The sequence below is a fragment of the Rhynchophorus ferrugineus genome, unplaced genomic scaffold (genome assembly GCF_030347505.1).
Source record: "Rhynchophorus ferrugineus isolate W39M unplaced genomic scaffold, kcgeb_rfMv2 rfM1, whole genome shotgun sequence".
In the NCBI taxonomy this organism is placed as follows: Eukaryota; Metazoa; Arthropoda; class Insecta; order Coleoptera; family Curculionidae; genus Rhynchophorus; species Rhynchophorus ferrugineus.
In genome coordinates, this window is record NW_027472580.1 from 61,680,520 (window position 1) to 61,703,884 (window position 23,365).

At 30.6% G+C, this 23,365-nt stretch overlaps 1 protein-coding gene across 1 annotated transcript in view; it reads right to left on the bottom strand.

Annotated features, from left to right (window-relative positions):
• LOC143195036 (suppressor of cytokine signaling 2) overlaps positions 1 to 23,365 on the bottom strand; it is a 333,965-nt gene that overhangs the window by 305,863 nt on the left and 4,737 nt on the right. The gene's annotated exons all lie outside the window — the stretch shown is intronic.

Sequence of the window (23,365 nt, forward strand, 5' to 3'; positions counted from 1 at the left end):
CTAATTAATTAAAAAATTTAATACTTTTACCCGTACAGATGCGCTGCGAACTGGTAAACGCAATCCCTGCAGTCGGCCAGAGGGACCGGGTGTTGACCGAGAGAGCAAAAGAGATCAAATGTTAAAAGATTAGTTTACCTGAAATTATTGTTTTCTCTACGTTGCTAACTCTACATATTTAATAGAAGACGCACATCAAATTGCTAATTAAATGTCTAGTTTTAAATAATTTAAATATTATTCGAGAACTACTAGGTGCATTGTATTAATTTTCAAAAATCTAATTTACAAGAGATGGGCAAAATAATATGAACGTCTAACATATACACGATACTTATTAAAAGATGTTGAGACACAATTTGTTTTTAAAATAGATGCAGATTTTTAGCGGAATAGATTCCTATAACAAATTCAGTCGCAATAACCCGGCCAATGATGTGAATGAGGGGGCCGCTGAACACCACGATATTGGCGCCCAAATGATAACACAACCTCTCGTATACTACTTCTATACTATATACGTATACTATACTACTAATAAACAGAAGTACTAATAATGATAAGTAATAATAATGACTTTGAGACCAAAAAGTGTTTAACACTAGGCACATAACAATTAGAAAACCAGTCTGTAAATAGCGTCATCGTAACCCAAATATTAGGATTTGCTTTCTAAAACAGAGGCAGACAGTACTTATTTTTAGTTTTCAAGGGCCAAAAGGTAAACAAGCATTGGGTTCACCATAAAATCACCTGAAGCGTTACAACAAAACAAGAGTTAATCGGTCCTTAGCTAGCTTAAACCTGAAAAGCGGAAGCTCGGGTAGGCGAAACCACAGGTAACGAGAGATTACTGTATACTATATCGCATGGTATTCATATTATTTTGTCTACCCCTGTATTTATAAAACGGAATAATCTCATATCGATATTTTATTTTAGGTATTTTAAAATAAGTGTTTTCCCCAAAATTGATGAATATCTCTTATTTTAATTTATGTTAAATAAGTAAACAAGATAAACTGCCTTAATATCTAATTAAATACCATCACATATATAAATAAATGCCCATTAGAAATTCAATAAAATATATTAAAAACCAATTAAGTTATTTTGATGTAATTTATATAAACTCATTACTAATAAATTAAGTGTTATGATACTTTTGTCCTAAATAGCTACTAAATTAATATCTATGTAGGCGAGCATATGGATATTTTCTTACTTATTGATAGCCATGAATAATTACACTGTTTGCAATAGAAAAAAATATTAACAAATCTAGCTGTAATACTTGTTGCCGATATATTATTCAGCATGTGCATTCAGGTAAAGTTTTATATAATTATCATGTTTTGGAATAGCTAAAGCCGATTTAAAATTCAGACTACAATTGTTTAATTTTATATGTGTCAAACATAATATCTGTTTAAGATATATAAAACAGAGCTAGATAATACTCCCTATTATTGTAGGCTGATGACAGATATTTCATTAATAGAAGCCAATTCAACATTATATATATATAAAATACAAACCCATTTTAATGTAGTGATAAAATGGCTATTTGACCCAAAATGGAAAAATTTGTTTAAATCGGCAAAATAATAATATATCAAAATTATTGACTGAAGTTATTGAATTAGACTATTTATTACATTAGCTCACTTTCCGATTCTTATGATTTAGGAAAATAATTTTTACTGGATTACACAAAAAATGGAACAACGCAAATGGAAAATTCGAACAACAAAGAATTAAATGCTTTCTGAATTTCTCAGTTGAAATATTCCCAACAAATTACTCAACTGGACAAAAAGAGATTAAAATTATTTTCTAACTACTTAGCAAATATTTTTACAACCCTGCTGACGGATGTAATATCTCACCTAATCGAAACCGAAATGATTATAAAGTTATAAACCTAATAGCTCCACATCGCCAATGAGATTCAGAAACATTTCGATGTCAAAAAAGTTGCAACGGATAATTTAATAACTGGTCAAGTATTTGGGTGTACAAAAGGTGTAATAGAACAAGCAAATTTATTTAACGCTAAACTACTATTGCAATTTGTGTATATACAGTGGAAGATTGCGGAAATTATTATGATCCCTAAACTTGGTAAATCGCCCAATGATAAAACCCCCTATCGGGCGATATAACTGCTAATAATCATATTTAAATTATTCAAGAGTATAACGCCTCAAACTAATTATCGAAGAAAAGGAACCCATTCCAGTTCATCAATTTGGAATTAGAAAGAATTGAATCGATAGTTGAGAAACCTTTCGAAGATTATTGAGCTATATTTCTGGATGTAGCCCAAGCCTTTGACAACGTATGGCATTAGGGCTTCGAATTCAATTCAGATTCAATATTCCCAATAGTTATTTCTGCAAAAGTATGGTGACGAATATTCAGAATTGAAATAGATCTATCCTGAATTTTTTGAGTTTAGGTCTGAAATATTAGATCAGGAATTTAAGAACAATATGAAGGAAAAATGACTACAGAGCTGTACTTAATAAATAGTTGTAATAGGTATGCGATGTGCTTTTAATCAAGTTATGAAGTTATATGGTCTACAAAATTGTAATAATGACCTTATAGCCAAATATCGAAAACTACTACCTAAAATATTTATACCTACAACATCAATATCAATATTAGTACTGTGTATCGATATTAATATTAATTAAATTACCTACTAGAATAGTCAATAAGTTCCCGGAAGTTACAGGAAAAAGGGGTGATGAAATAGATACATAATTATAGAAGTTACCTTACTTTTGTAATAACTATTACAGTAACATAAGTTATATATTTTCTCTTCATTTAGCAAATTTGTGTTCTGAGAAATAATTTGAGATATGTGAATAAAGTGGATCTTAAATGAATTCGCACTTTATTTTACTGATTTTTGTGAGATTTTAATGGTACATGTATTGTGATAGGAAATGGTGTTAAATTAAACATGTAAAAAACGTCAATTCCTAAACCATAGCTTTTAGGAACAGAAAAGTAGCCTCCGACAGCCTCTTATTTTACTCAATATCGTAATATTAAATCCAAATCTTATTCATAGTAATGTACATCATACACATCATTTTAATATTCTAAAAGTAGCTTTAGAATGTTTTTTAGTTCCTGTATTAACAAAGGCCTGATGCGTCTTTAATTATTTAATATTTAATTATATTTTAATTATTCCATCGATAACAAAAACCCTCCAAATACACCTAAATAAAATACAACTGTGACTGAAATGAAAGCGAAGAATAGAAACAGAATCCACCGACGTAACTTTTATTCTGCGTAGAAGATCCTGCCAGCTCCTTCAGGAAGAAGACACTAAATTTATTGGCATATATCGGCTAGACCGACGCTTAACTTGGATAAAGCACATAACTGCAAAACGAAAGCAGCTTGAACTTATATATTTAAAAGATATAAGATGTATTGGTTTATGGGGAGTAAATTCAAGTTGTCTTTAGATAACAATATATTGCCGTACGAATCAAATGCGTTTAATTTGATCACATGAAACCCATATTATAGGGTACTACTAGAAAGTCTAATGTAGCCATCTTCCTACGGTATCAAAATAAAGTGTTGCATGCCATTGTTAATGCTCCTTACAATATCTTTAATAAAGTCGCGATGTTATTTTAGAACTTATAAGAGGTATAATTCAAAGTACCTGTGCTAAATATTTCGAATAAGTGTCAGTACAATGTGATTGTTAATCAGCCAAATGTTCGAAATGATAGTCAACTGCGTAAACTAAAACTTTTAACGGCATTCGATCTGATAATGGACTTTAGACTAATAGACTTTAGAGTAAGATTTAGAATAAGATATTTTACACAGAAACGAAGTGATTCTCTAGACGTCATGTATATAAGCTATAAATTGAGAAAGGATTTTAAATATAGAAAAACATTTAATATACTTTAAAATCACTTATATTTAAAGAAAGAATCACATCTTACTCATTGACCATTCAGCCAGTCCAGCCAGTCTTAAACAGATAGGCCTTGTGCTTGGCCGCGATAGCCAACGTAACGGCTGCATGATATTACAAATATTAATTATCTCAAGAAATACTTATTTCCAACTCGCCAGAGTGCTGAAACACTAAAGGAAATAATAAAAATTATTCTGGTTACAAAAATTTGCCTATCTTTTATGAAAGAAAAAACACTAAAATAGAGATAAATTTTTAATCTTACTGATGAAGAATAGACAGTGCTCCATGAGCTTATTGAATAACCTAGTACATCTAATATTTATCATACACTATCATATAATGAACTATCCCATTCTTTCTAAATATATTGATAACATAATTTATATCAATTTGAAAAATACTAATACTATATATTGCAGATGTTTATATTAAACTACGTATGGCCATGACTAATTATTTTTATCTAATATTATAAAACAAAGGAAACAAAAAAAAACAATTTAATCCAGCTATAATAAAGAGTGTCTCTCTGAGGAATTTAAAAACAATAGCTCATATACGGAAGTAGTAACGATTTTTGTTAATGCGTCTGACGGAAATGGAATGTGTAAATAAGTGAACCAGTAGCACAAATGTCTTAACGAACTGGGTAACTGCCTAAAGAATAGTAAATTATACATATTTTAAAACGTGCAGCGTCACATTAATGTGCGACAATGAATATTTTATGTATTGTGCTTGTGCGCAATATATCCGGTATCAATTTTACTACAATTTTACGTTGATTGCTTTCTTCGTATAAAATATAAATGACATATTGTGTGAAGTAATCAGTAGATAATTACGTAAATATATTTCCGAAAAATAAGCACGGTAATTTCAGTTCACAACAAAGTTACAATATATCGGTTTATCAGATTTTAATTTTCCTCACAATTCTTATTTCGCTAATTTCACTCTCTAACAGTAAAACAAAAACTTATTCGAAAAACCACAGAAAACAGGATTTCCCTAATACAATTTTTATATATAAGCACAATATTCTAACAAATGTTAGGAATGCGGCATTTCAGTTTCACAAGGTATGTAGGGTTCACTGATTAACAAACTTATATTATTACTATAATATTTGGACCAACTGAATATAAAAATTGATGAAAAAAAGATAAGAAAAAATCAATATTATCAATACAAAACAATATTTAGCTTCGTATGATTTCTGGATATTCTCGCATCCTAAAAAATGAATATATGAGTAACAATATTTATCGAACGAAGAGATAATAGAAGCTAAAGAAGCGCATTTGGACTGAGGGTCAAGTTTGTTGAAGCAGAAAGAAGTATAACAAGTGTATTAAAGGTTAAGGAGAATATATAGAATAAGAAAATGTAACCATGAACTTTTTTATTACATCTAATATTAGATATGCTCAATACAATCTTTATTTACAAATTAATTTATTAGTATTATTCTGTTGGAACTGAATCAATACACAAGCCTTGATCTGTGTTGAGCGCGAGATAAATATATCAGTATGTATTTCGCAAATTAAAATTAAAATAAAACTTATGCTAATGTTAAAAGTAACACTTACACACTATATAACTTCATGTGAAAGAACTTTAATTTGATTCAATTTGATACATTTGCAATACAATTTGCACCCCATAAGTTCAAATCGACTCTACGATTGACTGCTAAACAAATATCCTTGATTTTAGGTCAAGTTGGGAGCATCTTTAGTTTTTTTGATTTTGTACATGATTGTTTTAAGCTTTAATAGCATTCTATTTACTAATTAGCCATGTATTGTTTGTTAACTGGCTAATGGTTTTCATCAAATTGTCAATAAAATTTTCATTTTTTTTGTGCATGTTTCATTATTTTATCATTGAGCACTACTTTCTTCTTCATTATTTCCTGAAGAATAACTTTCTCATAATATATTATCTGAAAATTTTATTTTACTGCGTTATAAAATTATCTCATCCATTAATAATTACGTATGATCTAAAAATATATTTCATATTTAAATGCGTATAACTCAATACCGTGTCACAAGTCAGAGAAAACGATGGCAAAAATCCATGAAGTGGGCTTCGAATTTCTTCCTCATCCACCGTATTCTCCAGATCTGGCCCCCAACGACTATTTCCTGTTCTCAGATGTCAAAATAATGCTCGCTGGGAAGAAATTTTCGTTAAATGAAGAGGTGATCGCCGACACTGTGGCCTATTTTGAAGCAAAGGACAAATCGTACTACAAAAATGGCATCGAAAAGTTGGAGGGTCGCTAAAATCAGTGTATCACCCTTGAAGGGAATCATGTTGAATAAAAAAAAACGAATTTTGCCAAAAACTATCGTAGGCCGAGGACTTTTCAATTGACCTGTTATATTACGCCAATTCAAATTTTGTTTATGTAAGATAATCGCAATTTTTAAAAGTAACATACTAATACATAACAGATTATTTTAATTCAAGTATCGAACATTTCCAAGAAATATTAATTAGATATAATATTTCAAATTAAATTTCTGGCATTTATTTCCACATCGAAGTAATGCGTTTCTGGTTATTAAAATTATGTCAATGATTATTATGATTATATTACATATTAACACTATTTAAAAATTGAAAGTGCAACTACAGTTAAATCACACATAATTTATATTTATAAAACTATTAAACCTACAGGATGAGATTCTTTTCAAGTATTTGTTTTGTAGAGGTGACAAATCTAATTAAATTATTAATTTAATTAGAGTAAAGTTTACATTTTAAGCTTTCCTTTATATTAAAATACCAATGTATCGGAAGTATAACGTCGAAATTATTTTCACTATATATATTTACCTAAGTCTAAAACATGCCTTCAAAATTAAAGTTATTATTAACAAGAGACCAACAAATTAACAAGAGACCAAATACTGCAACAAAAAACCACATTATTTTAACATTTTAAACCTACATTGTATATAACATTATCGCTTAGAGATTCTTCATATTATATAACATATCCTTTCTACAATGATTAATTAAAACAAAATTATTCATCAACACTTTCATAATTGTTACATATTATTGCAGAAATGAAATATAACATGGGAAGAAATAAAATGGTTTTAGATGTGACGTGTGAAGAAAAAAGATGTGATAAAACTAAGTATTTGGTTTGTATTAGAATAGAAATGTATACAAGTACTTTTTAAGTAAATTTTAATTATATTATATAGTGTTCTTTATTTAATTTTTTCAATTAGTCAGAATCAAGTTATTATGCATATCCAGAAAATAACACAAGATTCCAATGAGTTTATTAATGAACATTATCTTAAAATCATTAAATCATCATTTAACACTGTTCATTGCAGTTTGGGCCAAAACATCGCAGTTCACTCAACTTAACTTATTGGAATGTAATGGAATTTAATGTTTTAAAAAATCGACGAATTTATATGTACGATTTCATTTGCATTAAACTACGATTAGGATACAGTCGTTCATACAGTCGATATTTGTTGTTTCAGTTAATATAGTTTTGAAGCAAATGAAAAATGATTGTTCTAAATTACGTTGCTATGTTTCATATCATTTTCTTAAATCATTATCAACTGAATCTATTGATTAATGGCTTGGAATCACTCCAAATGCGAATCATTCTGTCAGATTATTGCTAATTCATAAAGTTTACTGAAAACATTGCCTTGACAGGCTTAGCCTGTCTATTGACATAAAAGAAATGATAACCATGTAAACCATTAAAAATATTCTTACCCATAGTGAGATATGGGTCTTAGTTACGACATTTCGATTTTTTAATACATTCTAGAAAATGTATTTTCATAATGCAAGTAAGGCATAAAATAATTGGTCATTTTAGAAAACAAAATTTATTTCAACAGAAGTTTCTTCTTGTTAATTTATTTATTAAAAGTAGAATACAGTTAATTAACAATTAATATTTTGCTCTGTCTTAATATACTAACAAATAACTACAACTAAGATATTTTTCACTGAATCACTTGGTATTCAGAGATTAATAAGATCACATGGTTTCTTCCATTTGACCCCTCCAATGAAATAATCCACATTTAGGAGTCTGGACGTTTCCGTGTTGATTCTAGTTCTGGAGTCTTTTTCGGAGAACCGAAGTAGTACGTTTATTTTAACAGAAAAAAAACGTGATTTTACTTAACTTAGTTTTCTGACAGGATTTACAAAATTTAGTCATTTTCGGTTAGTATATACTCTCTATAGCAGAATATATTTATGTCAGGAATTTAAGGGTAATTAATTTACGTTGCTAATTATTATTTGATTACTTTAAGAACATTTAATATTTTGTTATTAAAATATGATTTAAAGGATGATTTTTTATATGGCTCGGATTTTTCTTTACCTAAAAGTGTTTGATACAATTAATCATTCAAGACCATTAATCAAAAATAAATATTTAAATCGTGTCGTGTTTTTTCTTTTCTTTAAAACCTACTTACATACGTTTATTCATTTATATTACTACTTTATTCACAATTAATACCGCTGTATTTAGAACGGACATAAATAATCGCCGTTTATTTCAAAAATTATACTGCAAAAAATTATTGCATTCAAAGCGAAACTGAGCCCATTGATGATCAGTACACAAACAAACGGAAATATATACTTAAACAAAAAATGTGACTAATTCACGTTGCGATAACCTCGTTGACCGTTTTGTTTCCTACTCCTCCTGCCTCTGGGCCGGCATCCTAATAACCGATCAACAATAGACATTCCTATCTAAGAATAGAGATGAATGAAGGCAGCAGGCCGAGGTCGGACATTTGAAACGGCAACATTGTCCAGATGCGAAAAAAGAACGACGAAATGTATTCGCCCACATCTTTCGGGGTCAGCCTTGGACATGGCAGCACCTATCTCCAGCAAGGTCGTCATGGACAAAAAAAATGTAAAATAAAATTCGCTTACCTCAACTCGTTTAATATTGATGCGAAATTTATCGACTGGTTTGTTATTTGATATCCTAATATAGTGTCGTAAAAAATGGCTTTCAATTATAATGTAAAATTGAAATGGTTTTAAAGTTTTACAGGCGTTTACGAATCAATTCTAAAACAATAGTTGCTTGCATGAATGATTACACAAGGATATCACAATAAAGTGTTAAATAAATTTAATGAAACTGCGTATTGCGTATTAACTAAACACTCGCACATGTTATCTTTTTCCGTTTATATAGTTTTGTCCAGTTCATAATCTGCCCAAAACCGCATTAAATTGTCTGTACTTAGTTTGTAGTATAATTTAATGAATTGAAATTGCAAACTAATTCTGAGATGTTTTGTTAGTTAATGAAATTTGACATTGTTAAAATTTTTATACTAGGATACGTTATTGTGAAGACCCTGTGCGTTCGGGTAAAATCGGAATTTTCAATGGGAATCATCGATCGCCATTTTCGACATATTTTTAGAGCATATTTTTAATAATCAAAGCCATAACAATTGTTGCCGGCTTGGTGGCGCAGTGGTAAGGGCGACAGAACGGTCAAGCTAATGTTCGCGCGTTCGAATCCTGCTGGGGCATTGTCGTAAATTTATGTTTGTGATTGTTTAATATTTGTGATTGTCCTAGAGTGTAAAAGCCGACAAGGAAAATAATCCCAATCACATCAGTAACCAGGCTGGGTAAGGCCGGATGTCCTCTGGGATGATTTCTAAGTTGGTCACTCGCCAATCGGTAGGCTTAATGTGGTAGGTTACTGTGGTTCGGAGCCCACGTTAAACTGTAGGTCCAGTCCAGATAAACCCCTAGTTGGTAAAAGGAGACTTTAAAATAGAGAGAAAATTTATTGTGTCACTTCTGCAAGAAAACATATTCGTTGACATAATCCATTATTTTAACTAAGATTGTAAAAATAAATCTGTAGTACGTCAGGCACCAACTAGAGGTAGTCTTAATGGAGCTTGTCCCTCAAAAATAATAGCAAAAATGGCAGTCACTGGTAACAATTAGAACTATATTATAGTCCTTATATGTTAGTAATAACATCTATTTTAGGTGAAGTATCCGTTGAATATATTGAGATACATATAGGGCTTAAATATGAAATTTGTTACAAAATATTGACGAAATCCCAAGAGAATAAATTCAAAGAGCAGGTGACTGCAGGTGTATCTGTTGATAGGATTTTGTAGAATGCCAGAGTGGTAGAGAATAATACTCTTAAAAGGATAAATGTGCTGACAAGGGTGGATTTAAATATTTTTATAAAAACATATAATTTTAATTGTCAACGACACCCTGATGATCTAACGGCTACTACTTTCAAGGTAGATGAGTGGAACAACGAGGGAAGGAATCATGCCTTTCTATTTAAAATAAAATAGGTAAAAAGTTCATATTTCGTACAGTGATGTACTGATTAATAATTTAGTTACATTTATAGATTAAATACAACTAAAAAATTCGTAGATAGTCATTCTAAGATACAAATAAAATATATGTTTTTATCATTGTTATTTTTTTTATTTACTTTTGTAATTCTGCCCTTGTAATATCTAAAATGTGCATATGTCACTATTTAGTTAAAATAACAATCAAGTCTACACACATATTACTTTAATATACCACCATTAATGTTTACAATTTGACAAATTTATTGGTCTTCATGTCTTTTATGATCAATTTATCTATGTTATTAATACAAACAATTGAGTGATTATACACTAGCCTAATTGTTGAATTATGTCAATGTCTAAATCAAAAATACTATTAAACATATTTTAAATCAGATTAAGGTATTACCTTTGCCACCACCTTCAAATTCACTGTTTTGATTTTATATGGCATACATTGACTTATATTTAATTCTACCAATTTAGTTAGTATCAGTAAATTATTTTTACAACCGAATTAGTTCATAACTGATATAAAGACAATGTTAACCTCAAATATTCTAACAAATTGTTCATCAACATTCTTCAATAAAATGTTCGTATTTTTTAATTAAAACTCAATTAATCATGTAGTTAGTTCAAAAATGTCCTTCTTTCCTTCTTCAAATATGATTAATATTCAATCACAAATGTAATACCCACTAGTAAACACTAAATATACAATAATGAACATAGAAAAAAATAATGAAATAGCAGACAATTTTTGTTAATAACAGTATAACCTCAACAACCTACTCCTCTTGGATGCCCCGTTGTAAATGCCGACCATATGTCAAAAAAATTAATCGGCCAGGAATATACGATTATACCCGAAGAGTAATTCCGATTATACCCGAACGCACATGGTCCGCAGAATATTTATTGCTGTTTACACTATCTTTTGCATTTTTCCATTTTCTAAATAAGTGATGGCTATTAAATACGGAGAATTTGGTAAATATTCCCATTCACAGTGTTTATCCCATCAAGGTTCACGGATATGATATGTGCCCTAATACAATTGGAGACATATAGCATCTCAATCTGTAATTTAAACATTTTTATAATAGAAGAAATCCTTTCATAAAACAGCCAATGCACGTCATAGATGACGTCAAATACATTGAGAAATGCAGTCTGCAAAAATTTATAATTTATTTTAAACTCGAGTGAATTTTTCTTCTCATTTTACCCTATTCGTTCTGGAAATCCACCAAACAGCTAAAACGATTCTGTCTACACAGTTCTACCTACGTGGAAAATGGACACGCAGCAATAAACAAAAAGCGGAAGCACTTGCTGATCATCTAAAAAACTTTTAAACCGAACGATAGTGATATTGAGTATAATTTGCCGGACATAGAAAGTGAAAAGTCGACGATTCAATTATTCACCAAAAAAAAAGTAAACAAAGTTATCAAAAATTGGTATTAATCCAAATACATCATTAGGCTATAACTCAATAGCAGAATAATTACTACAAAAAACAAGAAAGGGAATTATAAATCCCAACAACTTGATCAATGCAGCTTTTCGATTAAAACATCCTCAAAGCGTTTGGTAAATAACTGAAATTGTCATGATCCTAAAACCTGGAAAAGAACCAAATTATATACAAGCCTACATGCTTATCCCACTGCTAGCAATAATATCTAAGGTATTTGAAAAACTGCTATCGAAATGAATAAAACCGATTATAGAGAGAAAAACATAATACCTACACACCAATTAAGATTTATTTGCAAACATTTCACTATTAACTAGGTGTATGCAATATCAGATATAATTGAAAAAGCCTATTAAAGTGAAAAGGTATATTCACATATTCTTAGATGTAGCACAAGCCTTCGATAAGGTAACACACTATTTAGAGTAAAACAAGAGAAAGCGTACACTACAATAAAAGAAGCTAAAGCAGGTGTACCGCAACTATTTACCTACTCTACATAAGGATACATTTTCGAATGATACTAAGATTCTTCCGAAGACAATAGCGAAGAAATCACACCACAATTACAACAGACAAGTGACAATAGAAACAATTGGATCCAAATCTAGAAAATTAAAAAGGTCCTGAGAGGCACTGTAGGTGCACCCAGATATCCAGACATCCATTCCCATGTCAAATCGAAATAACGAATCGAATAATCGAATTAACCTCGATGCAAAGCTTCTCTGGAAAATATAAGTTCAACTATATAAAAATGTATTGGTTAATCGGGACAAAAATAAAAATATTAGTTCATAACAAATTGTTATTATATTACTAAGGATTGAAACCTGTATGGACAAGCAGTATAGAGCAAGTATGGACATACGAAATTCAATTGTGAGAATGCTCCGCGATAAGTAATTTAAATACACTTTAAGTTTTTTAGAACAAAGTCCTGAAAAGTATTGTAGGTGCGGCCAGATATTTCAGGACTGATTACTAACATTACCTTCAGATACCGACTGTAAGTCAAGAAATCACGACAATTGCAAGGAGACATGAGGAGAGACTCCATTCACACATCGATATCGAAGTAATACAACTCTTGGAACAGTACACAAGCTCAAAAGTATCAAACAATTTTATATACTGTAGTGTAGTGTAGTGAAGTCTATTTCATTGAAATACAGTAGTGTTAATGCGTAGACATTATTAAAGACTAAGATAGGGTCGATAGAACCTACTAGATATATACCTATATTTAAGTAATTCTAAAGATAAATCGGCAACGACTAGTAACAATGTAATAAATACATTTAGAAAAAATTACCCTAGTTAAAGAGAGATCGATTGTTCTCCTAAGCGTAGAACTATCCAACCGAAACTGTCTATATAATTCCATTTATGTTGGTACCCTTTGACCCTGTTGTCAAATATCTGCACAATTCTTCAATATATTAGTGATAATGATAAGACAATACAAACTGGCAAACGTTGTAAACCAAAATTCTAGATTCACGCGAAAAAATTGTAGACAAAAGGAATCGATAGATATTTATAGTAACTTTTTGGAACTTTATGTAAAAGAGAAATGATAAATTTGTTTTACATTGAATTGTAGTAGTTAATGAAAATGTCAATGTATATTCTATAATAAACAAGATCGCACTAAATAACAATTGTACTAATGAATAATCAATTATAATATACCGAACAATGAAGAAAAAACACCCTGAATTAAAAGTAATGCTCAATTGATCCCTGATAAATGGAATCAAAATATATTTATAACTATATTTGAATTTCTTTCACGATATTTAATGTTTTCGATATAAAAAGTGTGGAAAGGTTAGACAGCAATAAACGATACGGTACTCCAATGAAATACAATTAATTTTCTTATTATTAACTAAATTTATTTTCAACAGAAAATATTTTTAAATATCTTATCGAAATAAAATATCATTATTTTAAATTTAGTATCATTTCGTATTCAAATAATACGTGCGTTTCTGCAACACGTTTCAAAATCTCCTTTTATTGATCATCCGCAGTATGAAGATATCTGCAGTCTCTCCGCATCTCCATATCTTAAATTTAAATATATAAAAGACCGGGTAAAAAAAAGGGTATAAGCAATAAAACTACATTTAGAACAAATTCCATTGCCTTTTCTGCAAATGTTGGTTTTCATATAATAAACGCCCATTTTTTTAATTTCAGTGAATTCAATAATACTCCTAATTCACTAACCACGTGCAAATAATACACAATACAATCGCAAAATACCAAGTTCAAAAAGTTCTCCTCGGATTTTTTTTAGACATCTTTTATTTATTTTTGTCCACTCAGCTATCATTTTAATTATAAATAAATATATATATTTTTTATTATTGATAGAGGTATATTACATTAGATTTATTCTGCTATTTTGCTATTTAAATAAAACTTTATTTATTTTTGAAGCATACTTATTAAAAACTAAACATAGCAAAAGTGGCATTCAGTTGTCCCACATGATGAGGCTAGAGGAATTATTACTATAAAGCCTTCAGATAACTATTATTAGACAGGAAATCAATGAAATCACACAGAGACAAACATGAGGACTCCACACACGTATATTTCATTACTTTGGAACTAACTATTGGATAACACTCGAGCAGCAGCTAGAATTAAAGGAATTAAAAATTTGATCTTGTAGTACAGTGAAGTATATCCTAACATAAATCACAACACATGAACATTATGTATTCAGCATTTACTATAGAGACTAAGTAAGGACTGGTTGTCTAAAATTAAAAAAACAAACGCGTGTTTATGTTAGCCTGGGAGATGTGATGACTGAGGTGTTGCGACAAAGTCTTCCGTTTGCATGGGAGTAGGATTGAGCCGGTAGTACCGTCACTCAAATAAGTCATCGTAAAAATTTTTGTTTTTAAACACTGAACCTTTTATAATTTGCGCAGTCGATAAGATTCTGGAGAGATAATAAGGTTGTCGTTTTTTAATTCATTCATTGAATAGTAATCAATTTATTTGACCTAGCCATAAACTATTACAATTAGGAAATATCCACGTTTTAAAAAATAACACTAGTCCGTGGATTCCTAGCACAATCACAGTTCAGAGTATAAGGTCACCAAGAACAGATTGAAATTTCTGGGAACTAACGAAATCTACTGGACTTTAGATACCAACGCGTACTTCAGGGTCCTCAGCCACCAAAGATGGTTTTCAGTAGCTCAATTGGTCAACCGTAGACTATTGTAATTTAGTGTTACCAAAACTTGAGAAACCATTCCATATAGAGTAGATCATGGAAATTTGTATAAAACAGTGCTATTCCGAAAATCGTCAAAGAAAATATTTTAGGGTTTAGTTTACATTAAAATAGAGTAGTCAATCAAAAAGCCAATTTGAACCAACGGTGCAAAAACAAGGTTCTATGATCAATTAGCAATGTTACGTAGCCAATGAAGAGTTGCACATTAACTTCGAAATCAAATGGATTTGCAAAGAAATCCAAGATTTCGCCTTATAATATGAAATAAGGTTACTATAATAGCACAGCAAGATAAAAACAATACAGCAACTGGGGAACACGTAGGAAATCAGAAGATTGAAGCGAACCAAACCACACGAACTCATATAATGTATAAATGTTACTCTAAACTTTCGCTTAAGTAGTTTTATTTTAATTTGGGAAACATCTAGTACTCGCCTTGCTTGTATATTAATACTAGTTTTAACAGAACATTCATTAATTTGTAAGTTAAGATTGTTCTAAGAATATCTAATGTAAGATGTAATTGATAAATATTTATAATTGGACTCAGCGTTTGTTATATCCGCTGAGTAAATCGCTACTCCTTTCCCATCAGTAAAATAGATTTAAATTTAAATGAAAGTCTTAAAACACTAATCGTTTTATAATTTATATACCTAGTTTTTATGTTGTAAAGTGTTGTACAATGTGTTTTTAGATTGTAGGTTAGTCAAAGAATTAAAAGCAACATTTTTAACAATACTTAATAGCGCACCTCCTATGTGTAATGAGTGCCAAACCTTATTGTCAGAGTGTCAGACATTTACTAATTGAATGCCGCAAGTGTAGACCCCTCAGACAGAGACATGGAATGGCGAACTCAATAGAATATTTGGTCCAATTAAACAATCTGGATCAACTAACTACCTTGCAGCCGCAGGTGTATTCCAGCTTGTCTAGCCTAATCTAACCGGTTGCCTGCTCTGCAGTTTACATACACTATTTGCACTGCTTGTAATCATATTAAGAGCATTGTCTGTTTACATAATTCACCTTTATTTATTTATATATTCTATTTATACTCTCTATGTTTATACATTTGAATTCTATTACTAAGTGTAATCGTTTGTGTCTACTGCTATTTTTTATTATTCTTATGAATTGTAACTAAATTTGTACTCGGGCCTAAATAGCCCAAGAGGCTGATGAGCCATAAAATATAAATAAATAAATAAATAAAACTTAATAATGCGTTACGTGAAATAATTGAATTAAATTGAGTTGATTTCCAAAAGTTAGTGTTAATTTGTAAATTGCTTTGTACAATTTCATTTTAATTTTGCTCGATATTTATATTTAATTAATGAATTTGCTATTTACGACGTAGTATAAATTTATTGTTTTTCCAATCCTGTCATTCATTTCCATCTCCTGACATCCATTACTTTCGATTTCTATACTTTACTTAAATGCATTTACTTGTTCTATTTTTACATCCTCAATTTCGATATCTATTACTTTTATCTGTATGGTGGAACTATTAATCTATTTCTATTTTATTAAAAGTATTATATAAAATTATATAATTGTTTACTCCATCTTGTCATCAACAAGCTGACAAATTTGATATTAATTAATGTTCACTTTTTAACAGGATACGTTTGTGGCGTTTCCAATAAAAAAAATCTACTTTCTATTTCTTTTTGACTGATAATGTCGGGCAATTAAAACCGAAAAAATTAACAGCATAAATTAAAACGTTACAAAAACAGAACTATTCCACGAATGGCCATCAATTATCCCGTAGCATTCATTAACGACATGAATGATTAATTTCCTTTTACCGGTTAACAATTTGTACAAATTGTAGCTCGGTTCTAAATCGGGCATTCGAACAGTATGTGCTTATCAAATTTTTGTGGAACTTGGCATTAATGATCTTAATCGAGGTCAATCGTCAATAAAAGACTTCCTCTATTCCTGGTAATAAGGCCAGAAAACCGGGTCATAGGTATTTAGGTTAGGTCATGCATCAAACACGTGTTTTTTAGATGATCTATGTATAATCATAAAAAAACGGCACCACTACCAGTTCTTTTTCGGGTAATTCTAAAGAATTCCCACGCTTATCGCATGAGAATCATTAGAATAATTATTTGTACTGAAAAAAACCACAACAAACACATTGATAACACTTCCTGGAGAACGATATCAACAATTGAAATACCAGGGCAGAGCATAAAGATATAACCATTTGAATGGAAATATTTTTGAATCAACTTATTTAATTTGTTAGTTGCTAAATTTGTTATTGTATTTATTTTGTAATAACATCCTCTCATAACAACTGAATTATATTGCTTTTTCAAATTTTTGTAAATATCTAAGCAATTTCTCAAATAAATTGTAGCGACCTTGAGGCATGTCGAATTTTACATCGTGGAATAACGGTCTACAAAATACCCAGAAATATAATCCCAGATGTTGAATATGGGCGGGCTGCCAGCAGCGCCAACTAGAACCCGAAAACGAATAGCTGGCGGCAACCCCGAGACGTTTATCTGGGATGTTATTGAAGGGTATTGCGATTCATTCAGTGCTCAACCCTCGTTTGGTTTAGAGCCACCATCGACTGTCCAAGCCTCGTCTCCAGGTAACACCGCTGCCATTCTTTTTTTCATTTGTATTTTTCACATTTTTTATATAACCAATAAATAACGGCCACATAATGTAAACACCACTGTTTCATTTCGTTTTACTTCCATTCACCGAGCCACATCATTTACCCTAAAAAATTAGATTTAGTTATTGATTAGATCTCCATCAAGGGCCATACAATAATATCAGTGCTGCTCTAACATTTCAATACCACTTTTGTAGAATGATTTATCCTTTGCCTCAAAATAAGCCTGTCACTAGTTGTTGTCCATTTAGATGGCGATCGTTTTGATTCCGAAGTGCAGGGATGGATCCATAATTCATCCATTGTCACATATCGACGCAAAAATTCCTATTTGTTACATTTAAACATGACCAAACACTCGTCAAAATAATCAATACATTCTTGTTTTTGGTTAACAGTGAGCAAACGCGGCACCCACTTTTGGACCCAATCATTTAGACGTCAACTGCGTTATGCATCATCGGTGTCTCTACGACGATGTTTGAAGTCAGCAAACCAACGTGTTGTTGTGGTTTCTGTTGGAGCTAAGTCCTTATTACACATTTTAAGGAATTGTTTCGCTTGAACGGTATTTTTTTCCATCAAGAAGCAGTGTAAAATTAAAACACGAAATTGTTTTTATCTATCGTATTGAAAATAACAAAAGTAATGTCACTCTTTGCCCAAGACTTTTGAGCCCATCCGTATTACGATAATAAACATCTAGTTATGTTTGTTATTTGCTAATTATATGTTTATGCTTTTTTGCTAATTATAAAACACTAGTTTTTTTATTTGTAATAAGCAAAGTTGAGACGGCAAATTAAGTCTATGAATATATATTAATCCCAGTAATAACTTGTTAACAACGCTAATATCATGGTTTCTAGTGGGTATTAAAAATATGATGTATAAGCATATACATTTGAAGATACTTGAAGTATAGAAAGTGCATAAATGCTACTAGATGAAAAATAATGTTACAAAAGAAGAATCCATACATACAAGGAATACTAAAAATATAATAATAAAATATTTATTATTAAACTTTATATAAATTCTAAGTTAAATATTAAATCAAGTTCTTTAGTGTAAACATTGGTAATGTGAATTACACTTGATTTAGTTCGAATTAACAAGCGTCTAATATATTTCTTTTAAACTTACATACATTTCCTAGACCTTTTTATACACATTTCTCAAAGTTATTATGTTGAATAGCACAGATGAGAATAGAGAAACCTTCTGAGAATCTTAATAAGTTTTTGTTATTATTAAATAATACTTCAGTAATATTACTAAATATCGAAATCTGAAAAATACTATCTTAACTTATCTTATCTCTAACCATTCTTCCATCTACTTTTCACTGACACCTACACCGGCTCAAAGAGCTTGGTCTTGTCCTCAGTCATCTTGTCTTGTCGGATCCGCATCGCTGAGCAGCCAGAATGCCTTAATATTGATATGATTAAGAAGTTTTTGTTCATCACACTGGGAAATTTTTTTCATAATTTGATTAATGGAGTCCATTTCCAAATATGTGTGGAGATCATTATTTCTGAAGTATATAGTAGATTCGAAACTGCAAAATTATAATTATAGTGCTCTTACACCTTCATATCTGGATACCCATGTCCACATGTCCACATATATTATTTGTTGGAATGATAGAATGTGAACGAAATAGCCGATACGTTCGCTTAAAATTATTATACACTTCTTTACGTGAGATTTGTAGCATTACGTCCAGTGTCATTCCTAAATGTTGTGTGGTATTGGCATATGGTACTTAGATGTTATATTATATGTAGAATTGACAGATTGACAGAAAAAATCCGGTCCCAGCAACATTACCTTGCGACACTCCCCCTATTATTTCTTTCAATTCCGAATTGGCATCCCCTCAATATATCAAGAACCACATTGAAACTTTATCAGAAAAATATTCTGTTCTTGTATAACCCAAGTTGACCTAAGTATTTTAATTATTATAAGTACATTTAACGCCAATTATTTAATTTAGAATGTAAATGCAATACCATGAATAATTGAGATAACTAAACGTAACAAGTCTTATTTCCTGCTTCAATACAACTAACGTTAAATATAATAACCTGTTCTGTGTTAATTCAGGAAACATTCAAGATTATAATTTAAACTCAAGTACACCTTATTGACTAGTATGTATTTTTATAATAGATGTATATAAAACATTTAACAATTTAAATGATTTTTCTATACAAATGAACAATAAAATTGGCGTAGTTATTGATTCTTAAAAGTAATTCGATATTTATAGCTGCAAGAAACACCTTAAAACAGCCTTGAATTGAAATACGAATGTCATGATATATGATATAATATAAACTATAAAAACAGAATAAATTCGGGGAAATAAAGCACTTCAACAAATCACTATAGTTATGTTCCTAAAGGCCTATAAAATATACTATGGCGACCTCCTGTGAAAATCCTTCGGGTGTCAAAATATAACGTATATTAATTACATCAGTGATCCCAATGTAATATTAATAATAATAATACTGTTATTCTATGAACTTCTTTAATGACGAATTCTTGTATCCAACTATAATTCAAAAATATAATAATAGCCTGGACTTATTACTTTACCAATTTGGTAATACTCGACCAAAATTCCTTTTGTATTCCGTATAACTTGAACTGAAAAAGCCTCTTAGAGAATATAATAAAGGAGCCGATGAAGCTAATAGGTTGATTATTAAAAATTTTATATATATGTTTTAGGGTAAATGATGTGGCTCGGTGAATGGAGGTAAAACGAAATGAAACAGTGGTATTTACATTACGTGACCGTTATTTATTGGCAAATTGGCAATATAAAAAAATGTCAAAAATACAAATAATAAAACGGATGGCAGCGGAGTTATCTAGAGACGAGGCTTGGGCAGTCGATGGTGGCACGTCTAAACCAAACGAGGGTTGAACACAGAATGACTGAAATACCCTTCAATAACATACCAGATAAACGTCTAGGGGTTGCCGCCAGCTATTCGTTGTCGGGTTCTAGTTGGCGCTGCTGGCACCCCGCCCGTGTTCAACATCTGGGATTATATTTCTGGGTATTTTGTAGACCCTTATTCCACGATGTAAAATTCGACATGCCTCAAGGTCGCTACAATGTGATAGATATTTTTTGTATTTAACATTATCAAAAAAAGTTAACTTTATTTTATACCATGTTAAGTTAATAAATATCTAAAGATAATAAAACTACTAATAACTTTTTATTGATCTATCAGAACTTCTATTTTTATTTTCTTTATTAATTTTCTAGAACGTCAACAATCTGCCAGTGGGCAAGAAGTATTATTATATGATTTCAGTTATATAGCTATGCTGACATGTAGAAGAGCATTTCAGTAAATGATCTTCTGTACAACTTATAATCTAAATCTTATTCTAGATACTATTCTAACTTAATTTTAAAGTCTATCCTAACTTATTTTAAAAACTATTCTAGCTTATTCTAGAGATTATTAAATCTCACTATATGTGTCTATTAAGTTCGTATGATAGTTTGCGTTTGAGCCTACGCACTACGAGAGCATTGGGATGCACTAACAGTCTTTCAGAGTTTTTTGCACTAACACTTCGAATTACACTTTTTATGAGTATTAAAAGGATATCGCGCTGAAATAAGTTTGTTGGAGACGTAATATGGGGGCACCGACGATGACTCGCAACACTATTCTGTTAACTCTGAAGGGTAGCTATATTAGATTTTCTAGTAGTACTCCACAGTTCAATACCATAGGTCCAAATGGGCCTAAGTATTGACATACAGCAAAACCTTGTTATTTAAGGATAATTTAGATTTACCAATTTATATCAGCCAATACATTTGGTTTAGTTTAAGCCCAAGCAGTTTGTCGGATGGATGAAGGGTGAATGTCACAAGATCACGTGGGTAAATTTTGTCTCATTTTCTTTGATACCTCATATTTTCAACTACAATTCGACTTTGTTTAGATAAAATTGGAAATATCTTGTGGCTGATATTAGATCCTCATGTGTTGATAAAACCGCTGTATCGTCAGCATATGTTGCAAGAGTAGTGTTTCTTGAGGTCGGTAGGTCTGCTGTATACAATAGATATAACAATGGACAAAGGACACTGTCCTGTGGAACACCTGAGCTACTAATAGTAATGAAAATTTGTTTATCTTTCAATTATAATAATTTAATAACAATCTAAACACCCATATTATTCATTAATCTAAACACATTATTTTCTATTTAAAGACTAATTTACACATATATTACAATTATGCAAGACTATGCAATTTTTCGTTAATACTGTTTTTAAAGTCCAGATCTAAGTCCAGTTTGATGTTCCAGTTGTGTATAGTCCACGTAAGTTGAAAACACGGTATAGTTCGAGACACAGGTTAACTATACTAGTTCAAAGGGACTTTGCTTCTTTCTGCTTAAATTCTTCGATGTCTATTGTTACCCTTAGATCTTTATGGATATCCTCACTTCTAATATACCATGGAGCGTTAACAATATTTCGAAAAACTTTGTTTTGATAAGTTTGTATCAAACTGATGTTGAATTTCTTAGTGCAGCCTCACAGTTGCACACTGGCCCACACTGGTTTCAAAATTTGTTACAGACAGACAATTTGTTACTTGCTTCTTCTTAACATGCTCTTTGCACTTGAACTTGGAATCCAGTATGCCAGTTTGCTATGCCCTATTTCGACTGTGATATTATTTTGTGTAATGTAAATTTATGCCCAGAAATTGCTGCAATTTTAAAACTAACACCAAACGTCCAATTTATGTTAGTAAAAAGTAAAAAATACTTTAAAGAGAAAAAAAATTAACAAAGATATAAAAATGTGACCATCATAAAATAAAAATAAACGGAAAGTTGATAAAAAGTGGTGAAAATGGGATAAACAATTGTTGATGACAGACAAGTGACTCATTAGTAGCCAACGAATTAAGATAGGTGATAGACCAGTCGGCCTTGCCGAAGGTCAACAACAATTTCGAGGATTTACAAAATTACGTCATAATAAACAATCAAACAATGTTTTTTCAATATACGGTATCAAATTTCTTACCGCTGAATGTAACCGCACAAAGCATTCTGAGTTATCATCGTTAATCCCAGATATATATTCAGACATTGTTCGTAAAACAACAAACATTAAATAACATGCCAGATAACTATGTGGAGCTATAAAGTTACATAATGTTATTATAAAAATTGAATGGTAAGTCGTAAACGTACTCGACAAAAAAAAACATAACTTTGGTCATTTTTTAACCTTAAACAATTTGTATAATGAACTTCGAAGAAATATTAGCCATACATACAAGGTTTCGTCATTTTTTGCGGAAAATTGGATATTTATTTTGAAAATCGAAATCGTATATTTTTTTTTGATATTTTTCAGTATTAGTAACTGCTTTTTCCTTTATTTTTCTTTCGACACATATGTATCCATGAAAATGATTTATATTCTGACGTCACACAAGAATCGACTAATTTTTGGATGTTCAAATACTGACCGGACAACATTAACTTAATT